This window comes from Mirounga angustirostris, unplaced genomic scaffold, assembly GCF_029215605.1.
Source record: "Mirounga angustirostris isolate CCGP_5_RB_7025 unplaced genomic scaffold, mMirAng1.0.hap1 SCAF_9, whole genome shotgun sequence".
NCBI lineage: Eukaryota > Metazoa > Chordata > Mammalia > Carnivora > Phocidae > Mirounga > Mirounga angustirostris.
Window position 1 is genome coordinate 81530350 of NW_026991717.1, and position 12989 is coordinate 81543338.

Sequence of the window (12989 nt, forward strand, 5' to 3'; positions counted from 1 at the left end):
ACTAATCTCCAGAAACAACAAACCTAACGATGTGGTGTCCCACCAAGCTTAAAGACAAACCTTCATCTTCCCTGGAGTCAACCAGACTAAAACTCTGAGAATACATTATAATTCAGCACCAACATCCTCCAAATGTTGGAAGGTCCCTGCATGCTGTGACTGGAGTCATGCAAAATCTGTCTTTCCTCCCAAACCTATTTCATTAGCTTGCTAAGTTGAAATTCTTTGGAGTTGCTTCTTTAATTTAATATATATCTGTCAGCAGATCTTGTTAAATTGTAATATGTTATCTTGTAGCTCTCAAACTTTAATACAGGCCCACTCGTTGAGCCTTTTAGAACAGATTTGTTTACCAGTTTATGAGAGAACTTAACTTTCAAGAAATAGTACATAGGAAAGGAAACTTTTCAAGGAAAACGATTTGGTAAAGTTTCCCGAAAGGGTCTGGAAGGCACTGAGTAGATTAGAATAGGCTAGGTTGGTGTAACAAATAGATGCCCAAAGCTTTGTGGCATCAAAACGAAGGTCAGTTCTTGTTTACAAAACCGTCCACGTTGCTCCACATAGTCTTTCAGAGACTTGGGCTGACAGTGGCAAGGCCATCTTCAGCACAGAACTTAAAAGGCCACTCTGAGAGTTGCATCCCAATCAGGCATAAAGGAAAAATAGCATGGGGGAGCACATTAGTGAAGTTTTATGAGCCAGGTTTTCAGTTATACTCCATTGGCCAGAACATAATCACATGGCCCCACCTAACCTCTAACGAGGCTGGAGGATCTAGTCTAGCTGTGTACCCAGGACGTTGAAGAAAGTAGACTTTGGCAAATAGTTAGCAAACCACAAGGAGACAAGGCCTGAGTGGGTCTTGGGTTCCAAGGTTAGGTATTTTTGAGGCAACTAGAGTAACCTGGAGAAATCAGATGGGAGATGAAGTTCAATGTTAGCTGTCTACTTTTCTGTAACAAATTACTACAAAGCTTAATGCCTTGAAACAATTTTTTGTTTTTTTTCTGTGAATCAGGAATTCTGGACTCACTTGGCTAGGCAGTTCTGGCTCAGGGTGTCCCATGAGGTTAATTCAGATAGTGGCTGGGGCTTTGGTCATCTGAAGGTTGGGCTGATCTTGGAGGATCCACTTCCAAGGTGGCTCACATGGCTGACAAGTTGGTGCTGGCCATTGGACCAATTCTTCTTCATATGGACCTTTCCCTAGGGCCCCCTGTGTGTCTTCAAGACATTGTCATGGGCTTTGTCCAGAAAGAATGATCTAAGAGAACAGGATAGAAACTTCATTATCCTTTATGACCTAGCCCAGGAAGTCACCTCTGCCATATTCTCTCTCTTTTTTTAAGATTTTTATTTATTTATTTGACGGAGAGAGACACAGTGAAAGAGGGAACACAAGCAAAGGGGGAGGGAGTGGGAGAGGGAGAAGCAGGCCTCCCGTCGAGCAGGGAGCCTGATGTGGCGCTCGATCCCAGGACCCTGATCACTTAACAGGTCCAGATCACTCTGATCACTTAACGAATGAGCCACCCAGACGCCCCACCTCTGCCATATTCTATGTCACATAGACCAGCCATACTTCAGTGTGGGAGGATGCTACATAAAGGCCTGAATACCAGGAGGCAAAGATCATAGGAGACCATCTTACAGGCTGACAACCAAGGATTTCAAAGATCAACCAGAACTAACCTACAATCAACTGTTCTCTCCATCATTTAGTGCTTCAGTGATGAACTGTACAAATTAGCTGTACACACTAAAAGCAGATTAACTCAATCTTTTCAAAGCCTATATATCTATCTACCTACCTTGGGCATGAATCACTCGACACCTGAAACAAATTGCTGAACAATCTTTGAAGTAAGCATCAGGAAATATTCCCTTACTCTTTAAGTTTTTATTCTCACTCTCTAGGGAGCCCACTCTACCATCATAGATGTCTCACCTGTCCCTGACCACCTGCCCAAGAACACACTTCTTAGATTTTAATCTGAGAGCCTCATATTTGTAATTCTCAGCATTCTTTTCCTTGTAATGCCCATATCTTGCTAATAACTTAAAATAGGAGGTAAAGAAAATAGAAATGAGGCCTCATCTTCCTGTATTCTCCCTGGAGTTTTTCATTATGAATAATCTGGAGTTTCTAACAGGAAAACTGACACCCGAGGAGCCTGGTTATGATCAGGTGCTAGACTTCCTAACAATACGGCTATTGTTGTGTATAGTGTTTGTTAGACTTCTTGCATATAGAATAGTTAACTAGGAATCAAAAAAGATCCAATATTGGCATGGTGCTCAGTAGCAATATCTCCAAATCTAATACCATATAGGATATATCCAGTCACAGGCATGCTCCAACACAGTCTGCCAAAAAACAAAATAAAACAACTTTATACATCTAAACATACTAATTTGTAGCTGCTAATTTGAACTTTCTGAAATTTTGGTTGTTTTGAAATTTTTTAATCTCTGGAATGCTTGAACCTACATATGGGGTTGCTATAAATCCAGTGTCACCTGGATATTTTAATAAGGCAGGAGAAGTTTTCTCCTCTATCCACCAACTGGTCCACCTTAGCAAGATGGCATCTCCCAGAACTCAGTAAGACGAAGTTATAGAAGTGTAATTCTGTGACAACAAAAGAGTAATCCTTGGTAAACAAAACATGGAGAGTGGGAGAAGTCACTTTGACACCAAACCTGACAGCTTCAGCTGCCAGGCAGGCCATGAACGCCTTCCCGGAAACTTCCTTTTCTGTTCCTTTCTGACAGGCACGTGGACATGAATGTCTTTGGGTGGCATCTCCTGAGAGTCCCTCAGATATTTGATAGTGGCAAATTATTTTCATTGCCATAAATATCCATTTCACAGTGGAAAACTCTATCAGTGTTATTAATATTGCCTGGGCAGAAAAAAAGGGAATATTTCAGAAACTTTTCTGAAACTGTAAGTGATGACCGTGCACCATGACAGTGATGAATGCACAGTGCAGAGAGGATGCTTCTCTCAGAGGACTCTGCAGCCTGAGCTCCAGAAATGGAAGCTGCCTAAAGAGAAACTCAGATTGTCACTATTTGTGTATTTATTTATTTATTTGTTCCTGCTGATAAGAAGAAAAATATTCATCAAATCTGGATCAAATTAAAGTTGTTGCTTCTTCAAAGAAAACACTGAAAACACGCCTCCCTTATGAATTTAGGATTATTTCCTGAGAATAATGTCTTCATCATAGCTTTTCCTTCATGTATAAAAATGTTTCCTGAAAGCTCCATGTTCTTTTCTTTTGTGTTTACCTCCAGCACAATTTACTTAGCTGGCCATTTCTCAATAAATAGAACTCAAATACATATTTCTTCAAAATTTCCTAGCATTGTTCATTTACAAATATATGCAAATTTGATTTAAATGCTCTCTCAAATATATTTAGCAGATGGTAAAGAAAACCATATTTTGAGGTATCAGGTTCCTCCTCACCCTTAAGATTGAGACTTACATTCCCCTGACTAACTGGACTATAGCAATGTTGAACTGTCCAGCCATCACTATTACATAATTTCAGCAACTTCTCTAGAAGAATTTCTCTAGAATTTCTGTGTGCATGTGAAAAATGGCAGGGTGAACAATAATAAATGTAGATTTGATACTCTCCTTGGAAAGTATTTTTTTAACCCCAACATTTAGCCACCAATATTTTGCTTAAAAGAAATGCTAGAATAATTCCACATTCCAGGGTAATTGCAGGATGTCTGATTCCTTCTGATCCTTAACTACTGGCATAAGAGGATGGGGGTAGCTTCCTCGATGTCCTCAGGATAAAGTGCCAAATCAAAGAGCAAAAGAATCTGTCAGAAAGCATTGGCTCTCTTACCCCTGTGGACTAGAAAAGATGCCTATGGCAGACTTTACACAGCAAGAGCTCCCTTCCTGCTCCAAACATGCCATGCCATCTCAAAACTTTCTAATTTTCTCTTTTGCACATGCCTTCCCTTGCCTAGAACACAGAGGTTCCTGCTGGCTCCCATGGCAGGCCCACTGTTCATCCTAGTGAACTAGATGGAACTACATGGTATCCCTCCTAAGTAGTCTGTAGAGGTCTTACACCTGCAGTCCGCAGTTGTCCTAAAAGGTGTTGTTTGTTTGCGTGATAGTCTTCCCCACTAGACTGTAAAGTCATCGAGGACAGGGACTGTCGGCAGTGAACTCTTTCAGTGCCCAAGCTCAGCTCAGTGCAGCACATAGCACATACTCAACAACTATTTGATAAAGAAATAGACCAATTTGGGGGCTCCTGGGTGGTTCAGTCGGTTAAGCAACCGACTCTGGGTTTTAGCTCAGGTCATGATCTCAGAGTCATGAGAGGGAGTCCCGCGTCGGGGCCTGGTACTTAGCTCAGAGTCTGCTTGTGTTTCTCTCTCCCTCTCCCTCTGCCCCTCCTCCCTGCTCACACACACTGTCTATCTCTCTCCCCTTCTAAAATAAATAAGTAAATCTTAAAAAAAAGAGACAAATTTTATATTCTCCAAGTCTTTTAATATCCTTTATTAGGTTATCTCCTTTAAGATAAAAGACCTTGTTTTGGGATTTTAAAAAATTTTCTTCATATACTTCTATGGGAAATTTTGCTCTTTGCAAAGTTGGATGTCTTAATTTGCTTTCTATCAAAATTTCAAGTTATATACTTTTTTTTCAAGTTACATACTTTTAAATTTATAATATAAAGTGCAACCATCAGCCTAAAATATTTAGGCGTGCAACAGATATTTCAGTTCAGGCACTTGGTGCACAAATATGTTATGTAACCATACACACACAGTGGTAAATAGTATTATTCCATTGGAAGGTGGGCTCCCTGCTCTTCCCTGGAATCTGAGTGGGCCTGTAACTGCTTCAAAAAAAGAAAAGAAACAAAATGAATCTTAACTTGAAATGTATCATAGAAGCAATCAGTCATCAAAAAGAATGAAATCTTGCCATTTGCAATGACGTGGAGGGAACTAGAGTGTAGTATGCTAAGCGAAATAAGTCAGTCAGAGAAAGACAAAAACCATATGATTTCACTCATATGTGGAATTTAAGAAACAAAACAGATGGACATAGAAGAAGGGAAAGAGAAATAAAATAAGATAAAAACAGAGGGAGGCAAACCATAAGAGACTCTTAATTTTAAGAAACAAACTGAGGGTTGCTGGAGGGTAGGTGGGTGGGGGGATAGGGTAACTGGGTGATGGACATTAAGAAGGGCACTTGATGTAAGGAGCACTGGGTGTTATATCCAACTGATAAATTACTAAATTGTACTCCTGAAACTAATAATACACTATATATGAACTAACTTGAATTTAAATAAAATCAAAAAAAAAAAAAAGAAGGAGCAAATATAAGTGCTAACAATAGAACTTCTACAAGAAAACATAGGTGAAAAATATTAGTGGCCCTGGCTTATGCAAAGATCTCTGCATTAAGACATGATGAGCAGGAACTATAAAGGAAAAAATTGAACTTCATAAAAATTAAAACCCTTTGCTCTTCAAAAGGTAGTTAAGAAGATTAAAGGTAAGTCACAGACTGGGAGAATATATTTGCAATATATATTTGATAAAAGATTTCGATTCAGAATATTTAAGAACTCTGAAGACTCAAAAATAAGAAAGCAACCAATCTAATTTTGAAAGGAGAGGGTGGTGGTGCAAAAGACTTCAATAGATGCTTCACAAGAGAAAATATACAAATGGCAAATAAGCACACGTGAAGGTTTATTAGACATCAGGAAAGTGCAAATTAAAACTACCGAGACATGCCATTTGTGACCAGTATGACTTAAATGAAAGGGTCTGCCAATGCCAAATACTGGCAAAGGAGGTGGGCAGCTAGAACTCTCATACCTGACAGGTGAAAATGTACAATGTTTGGCAATTACTTAAACGTACGCCTACCTCATGACCCAGTATTTCTACTTCTAGGTCTTTGCCCAAGATAAATAAATATATTTGTCCACAAAAAGACTTGCTTATAGCGGCTTTATTCATAATAGCCAATTCTGAACCCCACCTAAATGTTCTATAGGAAAATGGAAAAACCAATTGTAGTATATGAATACAATAGAATAGCACACATTAAAAAGAAATGAACTACTTACACACACCACACGGATGAAACTCAAAAACATTATGTTTAGTGAAAGAGGTCAGGCAAAAAAGAGAACAGATCTTACAATTCCCTTTATGTGAAGTTTAAAGATTAACCAAAACTAATTCACGGTTATAAATATCTACAACAGCCATTGCCTCTGGCGGGGTTGAGAATTGACATCAGGGAACTTTCTCAAGATGATGGAAATATTCTTCCAATGGACACGGAGATAGGCTCCCCGTTCAAGGCCCCATTGTCTCAGCCGCTGGGAGTGCCCTCCGTGAAGAGCGTTCAGGGGTCAGCCCATTCTAAAGCTTTTCATCGTCTTCCCATTGCCCAAACTCAGGTTCCCTACCTCAGGCCCTACATGATCTGACTCTAACCCTCTAAAAGGGCACCTCACGTTGTTCTCCTCTGTGCTTGTTAAAAAACAGCCAGCTTGGCTGGCCAGATGCTTTCAACTCCAGTTCCTTCCATCACCCTCTTTTCTGGACCCTTCTGGCTCCTTTAGCTCAGATATCCTTCTTGCGCGGCCACCTTGGACCACTCTGTATCACTGATCTCCCTGCACATTCACCATCCCTGCGGATTTCTCCCCAGGGCTTCCCTTTACAGAATGATTAATTGTAGACCTTGTCTGTCTTCATCGCTGTGCTGGAAGCTCTAAGCAGGGACTAGTCTGCTCACTACTCTATTCCTGGCCTCTAGCATGATGACCACCACATACATGTGCTCACCATGTATGGTCCAATGAAATAGAGAGATTGGGAAGTGGCAACCATAACTGCAGTGTCTTCCATATGGCACATGTCTACATTTTCTTTAAATCAAATTAAACTCAACCTTAAGCCCAGATCCTGCATGGATGGTGGGAAATAACGAGGTCATTAGCACTGACTCTTGGAAAGGGGGGCGGGTATACGTACCAACTCTTCAGCACCCCCACGTCCTCAGCCGGGGGCCTCCCAAATCACCACCTGTGACCCCATTCCACTCTCACATGAGGTCTTCCATGTCCTCTGGCCCCCGCTGACACTGATCCTTGCAGACACCGCATCTCTTCGCTTCCACTCTAGGACTGCTAAAATAATCTCTTCAGTGCTAAGAAACTTGTGCAGAAGAGTAAGAGCATTTACCCCAAATTCTTTTCTGAGCCAAGGGAGGTTACCCTATAGAAGTGGTGAGAGAGAAAGAAATGCAGGAGGGAAAAACACAAATTAATATCTCAGTCAACTGTTTGTTCCACAGGGAAAGATGACTAAATGAATGAGTAAATGAATCCAGGTCACTAAAGCTGTTAATTTGCTCTCATTAAAGCCACTGGTTGTGTCAGCTGCCATTACATTGGCACAGCCACTTGTCACAGGATCTTGCAAAGGCTTACCACTGCTCTTGGTGTAAAGACCAAAAGCCTTAACAAGGCATGCAGATGTTCTGACAAGGCCTAATCCCAGACTTTTTCTCCAGCCGTGCTCTCCCTAGGCAGTAGCTCTGAATTTTCACTATGCTTTAGCATCATCTGGGGAAGTTAAAACAAAAAAAAAAAGACAAAAACAAAAAAAGAACAGTCAATTCCATCCCAGAATTAATATAGCTGAATCCTAGAGATGGGGCCTGGGCCCTGGTATTTTTTTTAAAGCTCCCCAAGTGGGGTCAGGGTTGAGAACCATTCCTTCAAAGTCTCTAGCTTTGAGGGCCTTTTTTCCTACTTACTGCAAAGTAGAATGATTCTTCTCAATTTTTCAGACTAGGCCAACCAGTTGGCATTCACTTCTAGCTTTTTCCATTGTGAATGACCAGTAATCTTCATGCCTCAGTCTAGCTATCCTCCTCAGAGAAGTCTTTCCTGAGCAAACAAACAAGGTCAGGTCCCCTGTTTCATGCTCTCAATGCACCCAGTGCATCTTCTCTAAATCATTTGTCATAGTTTGCAATCATTCTCTTGTGTGACTTTTGAAAAATTAATGTCTGTCTCCCATATTAGATTGTAAGACCCACGAGGGCAGGAAGTATTGTGGAATTTGTACATAATTATATCCAGAGCTTAGGGCTTTATAGGAAACAACAAAAATTTGTAGAATGTTTAAATAAACAAAGAAACCTGCCTGTTTTAAACAAATGAAAGAATGGATGAATGTGGGAACCTATGAACATTACACTTAGAGTATACAATTAAGTACATAGTATCTGATAAAGACAAGACAGAATACCCTTTTTATTTAATGAAGTTTGAAAGACCTTGAAAATACTTTCATGGATGGTAAATTGACGAACTTAGTTTTCAAACATTTGTGATTTTTAACATTTATACCAAATAATGTCCATGAATATTTGACATTTTAATTATTGAAATTTAATTTTCTGACTCGAATAAAGAAAACAGTCTTGTGGAAAAAGAAAATCTTGGCTTGTCACTGAATGAAGAAACAAATAACTTCCAAAGCCTTACAAACTACAATATTTTTACCTAGGTGCAAAAGTCATCCCTATAAACACCAAAAACATGTCAAAACAAAATTAGAGTAACCTCTCTGGAAATTTTTTAGGAGATGGAAAGAGTTTCTGGATTCTATAACACAATGTTTTGATCTTTTGTTTACTCAAAAAAAAGAGAAATCTCAGTTCAAATGAATGAACTGTGGGTTTTCGGTGAAGTCATTGCTTAATTTGAAGTGTTTCTTTTGGAATTTTATATACTTGTCCAAAAAAGTCTTTATAAAAAAATCTATAGAATTTTACTGGAATATATTTTTCTTCTTTCTTTAAAATATGTTAGTATTAAAGGACTGTAGTTTATCACTTAAACTCTAAGTATGAAAAATATTTCTATTTCCCAACAACTCCAAGTTCAAGAAACCACCTAGATGATAAAATTATAATGTGTAGGTTGAGTCATTATTTAGTTCTTAGGGTACTTTTTTATCATGAGCCTCATGAGTACTTTCATATATGACTTCTCTAATCATAATGCCTGTGGTAGTTACATTGGAAAATATCAGATACTTATTCTGTTCCTTTTAAAGATTACGCCTGGGGGGGCGCCTGGGTGGCTCAGTCGTTAAGAGTTAGGCGTCTGCCTTCGGCTCAGGTCGTGGTCCCGGGGTCCTGGGATCGAGCCCCGCATCGGGCTCCCTGCTCCACGGGAAGCCTGCTTCTCCCTCTCCCACTCCCCCTGCTTGTGTTCCCTCTCTCGCTGTGTCTCTCTCTGTCTTAGGGGCGCCTGGGTGGCTCAGTCGTTAAGCGTCTGCCTTCGGCTCAGGTCGTGATCCCAGGGTCCTGGGATCGAGCCCCACATCGGGCTCCCTGCTCAGCCAGGAGCCTGCTTCTCCCTCTCCCACTCCCCCTGCTCGTGTTCCCTCTCTCTGCCAAATAAATAAATAAAATAAAATAAAAATTATATAAAGATTACGCCTGGGTGTCTCTGTTCTGTACTTCGCAGTAGGAGTATATATGCCGCTATCTGACATTTAAGGAGAAGTGATATTTGCAAAGTCCTTGAGCAGCTGCTTCTAATGTTCTGCTCTGCGTGTTGTGTTGATTAGTGGCACGTGGCAGGCGATGACACCCCGTTCAGAGGGAGGCAGTCAGAGGCTCTCCCCGAGCCCCGGAACACTTGCCTCAACCAATGATATTCACTGGTGACATTTCTCAAGCTATTCTGATGGCCTCCCCCGTCGCCCCCCGGCCTCCTGCCCAGGCTGACCCTTGACATGGCTGGCGGATTTGCATTTATAGAGGACATTCTACGCAATATTTATGAAGCAAACATTACTGCGTGTCTTCCGTGTGCCAGACACCGAGCGGAGCCCTGGGAAGGCAAAGGTAAGCGCCACTTTCTATCTTTTCTGTCAAGGCGTTTGTCTTCTTAGTCGCAGGAGGCTAACAAAGTCGGCCACCCTGTTCGGGGCCAGGTGTCTCATTCACGTGAACAGACCCCATTCTGTGCCTCAAAACAACCCTCTGGGATAAGGATTGTTTTCGTTTCATTTTGCGGATGGGAAAACTGAGGCTCAGAAAGCCTGTTCGCTTGCCCATGAGCGAGTGCCAGACCGTCACGTGCTTTCTGCGAAAAAAGTCCCTGGAAACTAAGACCTCAGAAGAGACGGCAGGAGCATTGCTCATTAGAGGATCAAAGCCAAATACCACTAAGAATATGAGGGGGAGAGGGCTGGTAACAGTGGCGCAGGGGGAGGAACAGATGCTTTTGGAAATGGCAGAGGGCGCCTGGGTGGCTCAGTCCTTGAGCGTCTGCCTTCGGCTCAGGTCATGATCCCAGGGGCCTGGGATCGAGCCCCGCATCGGGCTCCCTGCTCCGCGGGAAGCCTGCTTCTCCCTCTCCCACTCCCCCTGCTTGTGTTCCCTCTCTGTGTCTCTCTCTGTCAAATAAATAAAATCTTAAAAAAGGGGGGGGGGCGCCTGGGTGGCTCAGTCCTTGAGCGTCTGCCTTCGGCTCAGGTCATGGTCCCCGGGTCCTGGGATCGAGCCCTGCATCGGGCTCCCTGCTCCGCGGGAAGCCTGCTTCTCCCTCTCCCACTCCCCCTGCTTGTGTTCCTGCTCTCGCTTGCTCTGTCAAATAAATAAAATCTTAAAAAAGGGGGGGGGCGCCTGGGTGGCTCAGTCCTTGAGCGTCTGCCTTCGGCTCAGGTCATGGTCCCCGGGTCCTGGGATCGAGCCCTGCATCGGGCTCCCTGCTCCGCGGGAAGCCTGCTTCTCCCTCTCCCACTCCCCCTGCTTGTGTTCCCTCTCTGTATCTCTCTCTGTCAAATAAATAAAATCTTAAAAAAGGGGGGGGGGGCGCCTGGGTGGCTCAGTCGTTGGGCGTCTGCCTTCGGCTCGGGTCATGGTCCCCGGGTCCTGGGATCGAGCCCTGCATCGGGCTCCCTGCTCCGTGGGAAGCCTGCTTCTCCCTCTCCCACTCCCCCTGCTTGTGTTCCTGCTCTTGCTATGTCTCTCTCTGTTAAATAAATAAAATCTTAAAAAAAAAAAAAAAGAAAAAAGAAAATGGCAGAAGGGTCAGCGTGAAAACGAGAATGCCTTCCCAAGCGCTCGACATTAATAAATCGCTCGCCGCTCTTGCCCGTGAGCCCGTGAGTTTTAACACGAGCACTCCTTGTGTATTACAAGCGCGACACCCATTTTTCTGCTACTTGTACAGAGTCACTTAACAATGAAACGATGCAAATATTTGTCTCCGGGTGCTAGGCACACTGTATTTCAATCGGAGACTGGCGGGTAGTAGCTTATGAGCCACCTCTAATGGTACTGAGCATCTTTCCTCAATCTATATTCACATCAGTCCCATTTTCAAATGAGTCAAATGGGAAGCTGAAGTTAGCCAGTCAGAGCTTAACACCTCTGATTTATGGTCAGAAGTATCTTAATAGGATCATTCATTTTCCTTCGCTCGTTCAGAACATCTGATGTTACAAGTTTCTAGAAATGTTCGTGTATCCTCTGGTTCTGCAAAAATATAATCTTTATCTCCAAAAGTGACCTTCAAATGAGCAGGAAATGAAAGCCGGCCGTTCTTTCTCAGTCACCTTGCCTTGCTTTATTGATGTGTCATAATGGAAATCTTGAGAGCCAGAAATCTCAGAATTATTATGATATTTTAATCTTTTTAGGTTAAGTGTAAATGTGAAGGTGTAGGGCAAAAAGCATTAGTTTAGGTCTGGCTTTCTGAAGTATCTCTTTCTTGCCCTTTTTCTCCTTGTTCAGTTGCTTTAGAGAGGCTGTCTCTTCTACAAATCTGCAGTTTCTGGGGTTTTTGTGAACTTGGTCTTCTCTTCTTCGACTTTTATAAGTGCCTCGATTTAGGAAATCGGCTGGAACAGCTCTAAGCACCCACCCCCAACCCCAGCCCCCCTTCACTCTACTGTCCCCCTTTCCTCACCTGAGCACCTCAGCACTGGGTCCCTTGTTTCTACAACATATTTTTAAAACATTTGCAAACAAACCTAACTGCAGTCTGGTTATGGTCTCCATTCTCACAAATAAAACCCCCGTGTCTGTTTAACCACAGGCTTTGTTCAGTTTGACACTGCACGTGTCAGGATACAGAGTTCTATGCCCAGAGCATTCTAACCTTCAAAGTTGCATAGAATTGCCCATGATCTCGCTGAAAAGCTAAAATCTTGCTGTTATTCTACTTTTTGAGCATGAATTCCCAATTCCAAGCCATCAGAGTATGTATTTGTAACATGCAACCCAGAGTTGATACTCTCAAATGTTCTTTTGTTGGGATGAACTCTTAGTAATGGATCAGTTGCTTACCTGGAATAATCATTTATTTTCCTGAAGCAGAAATAATTGCTGACTGCTTGATTCCAAATGCATCTCAAGGGCAATAAAAAATTAGGATGATTTAGTGAATGTACAGAGCTGCTCTGGTAAATATAAAAATAACCCTCCTAACATCATGATCTCTGTTTTAGCCTCAAGATCACCCCCAAAATTGGCTTTGTGCACTGAAACTGAGACTATCAGATATTTTTTAAATGTCTCCTCTTGCTTATACATACTTTAGAAAAGAGGCTGTATTGACTTTATTTTTAATTGCTAAATTTCACCAATAAATCCTCCTTGGAAAAAAAAAATGAAATACAGTAATGGTAATGGACAATATGAAAAGTAAAAGCTGCCTCTTACCAATCTCAGTCTCCATAGATAACCACTTAAGACTTTGATTTGTATCCTTCCAAGCCTTTTCTAGAAAAGTAGATATATAGATATGATATTCAAATATGTTTAATAAATATATACCAACAGTATATTTCTATCTTAATATTTGTATTATGTCCTCTGCTTTATAGTTTCCACCCTTTTTTGAAGGCTGTAGATTGTGACAATAATA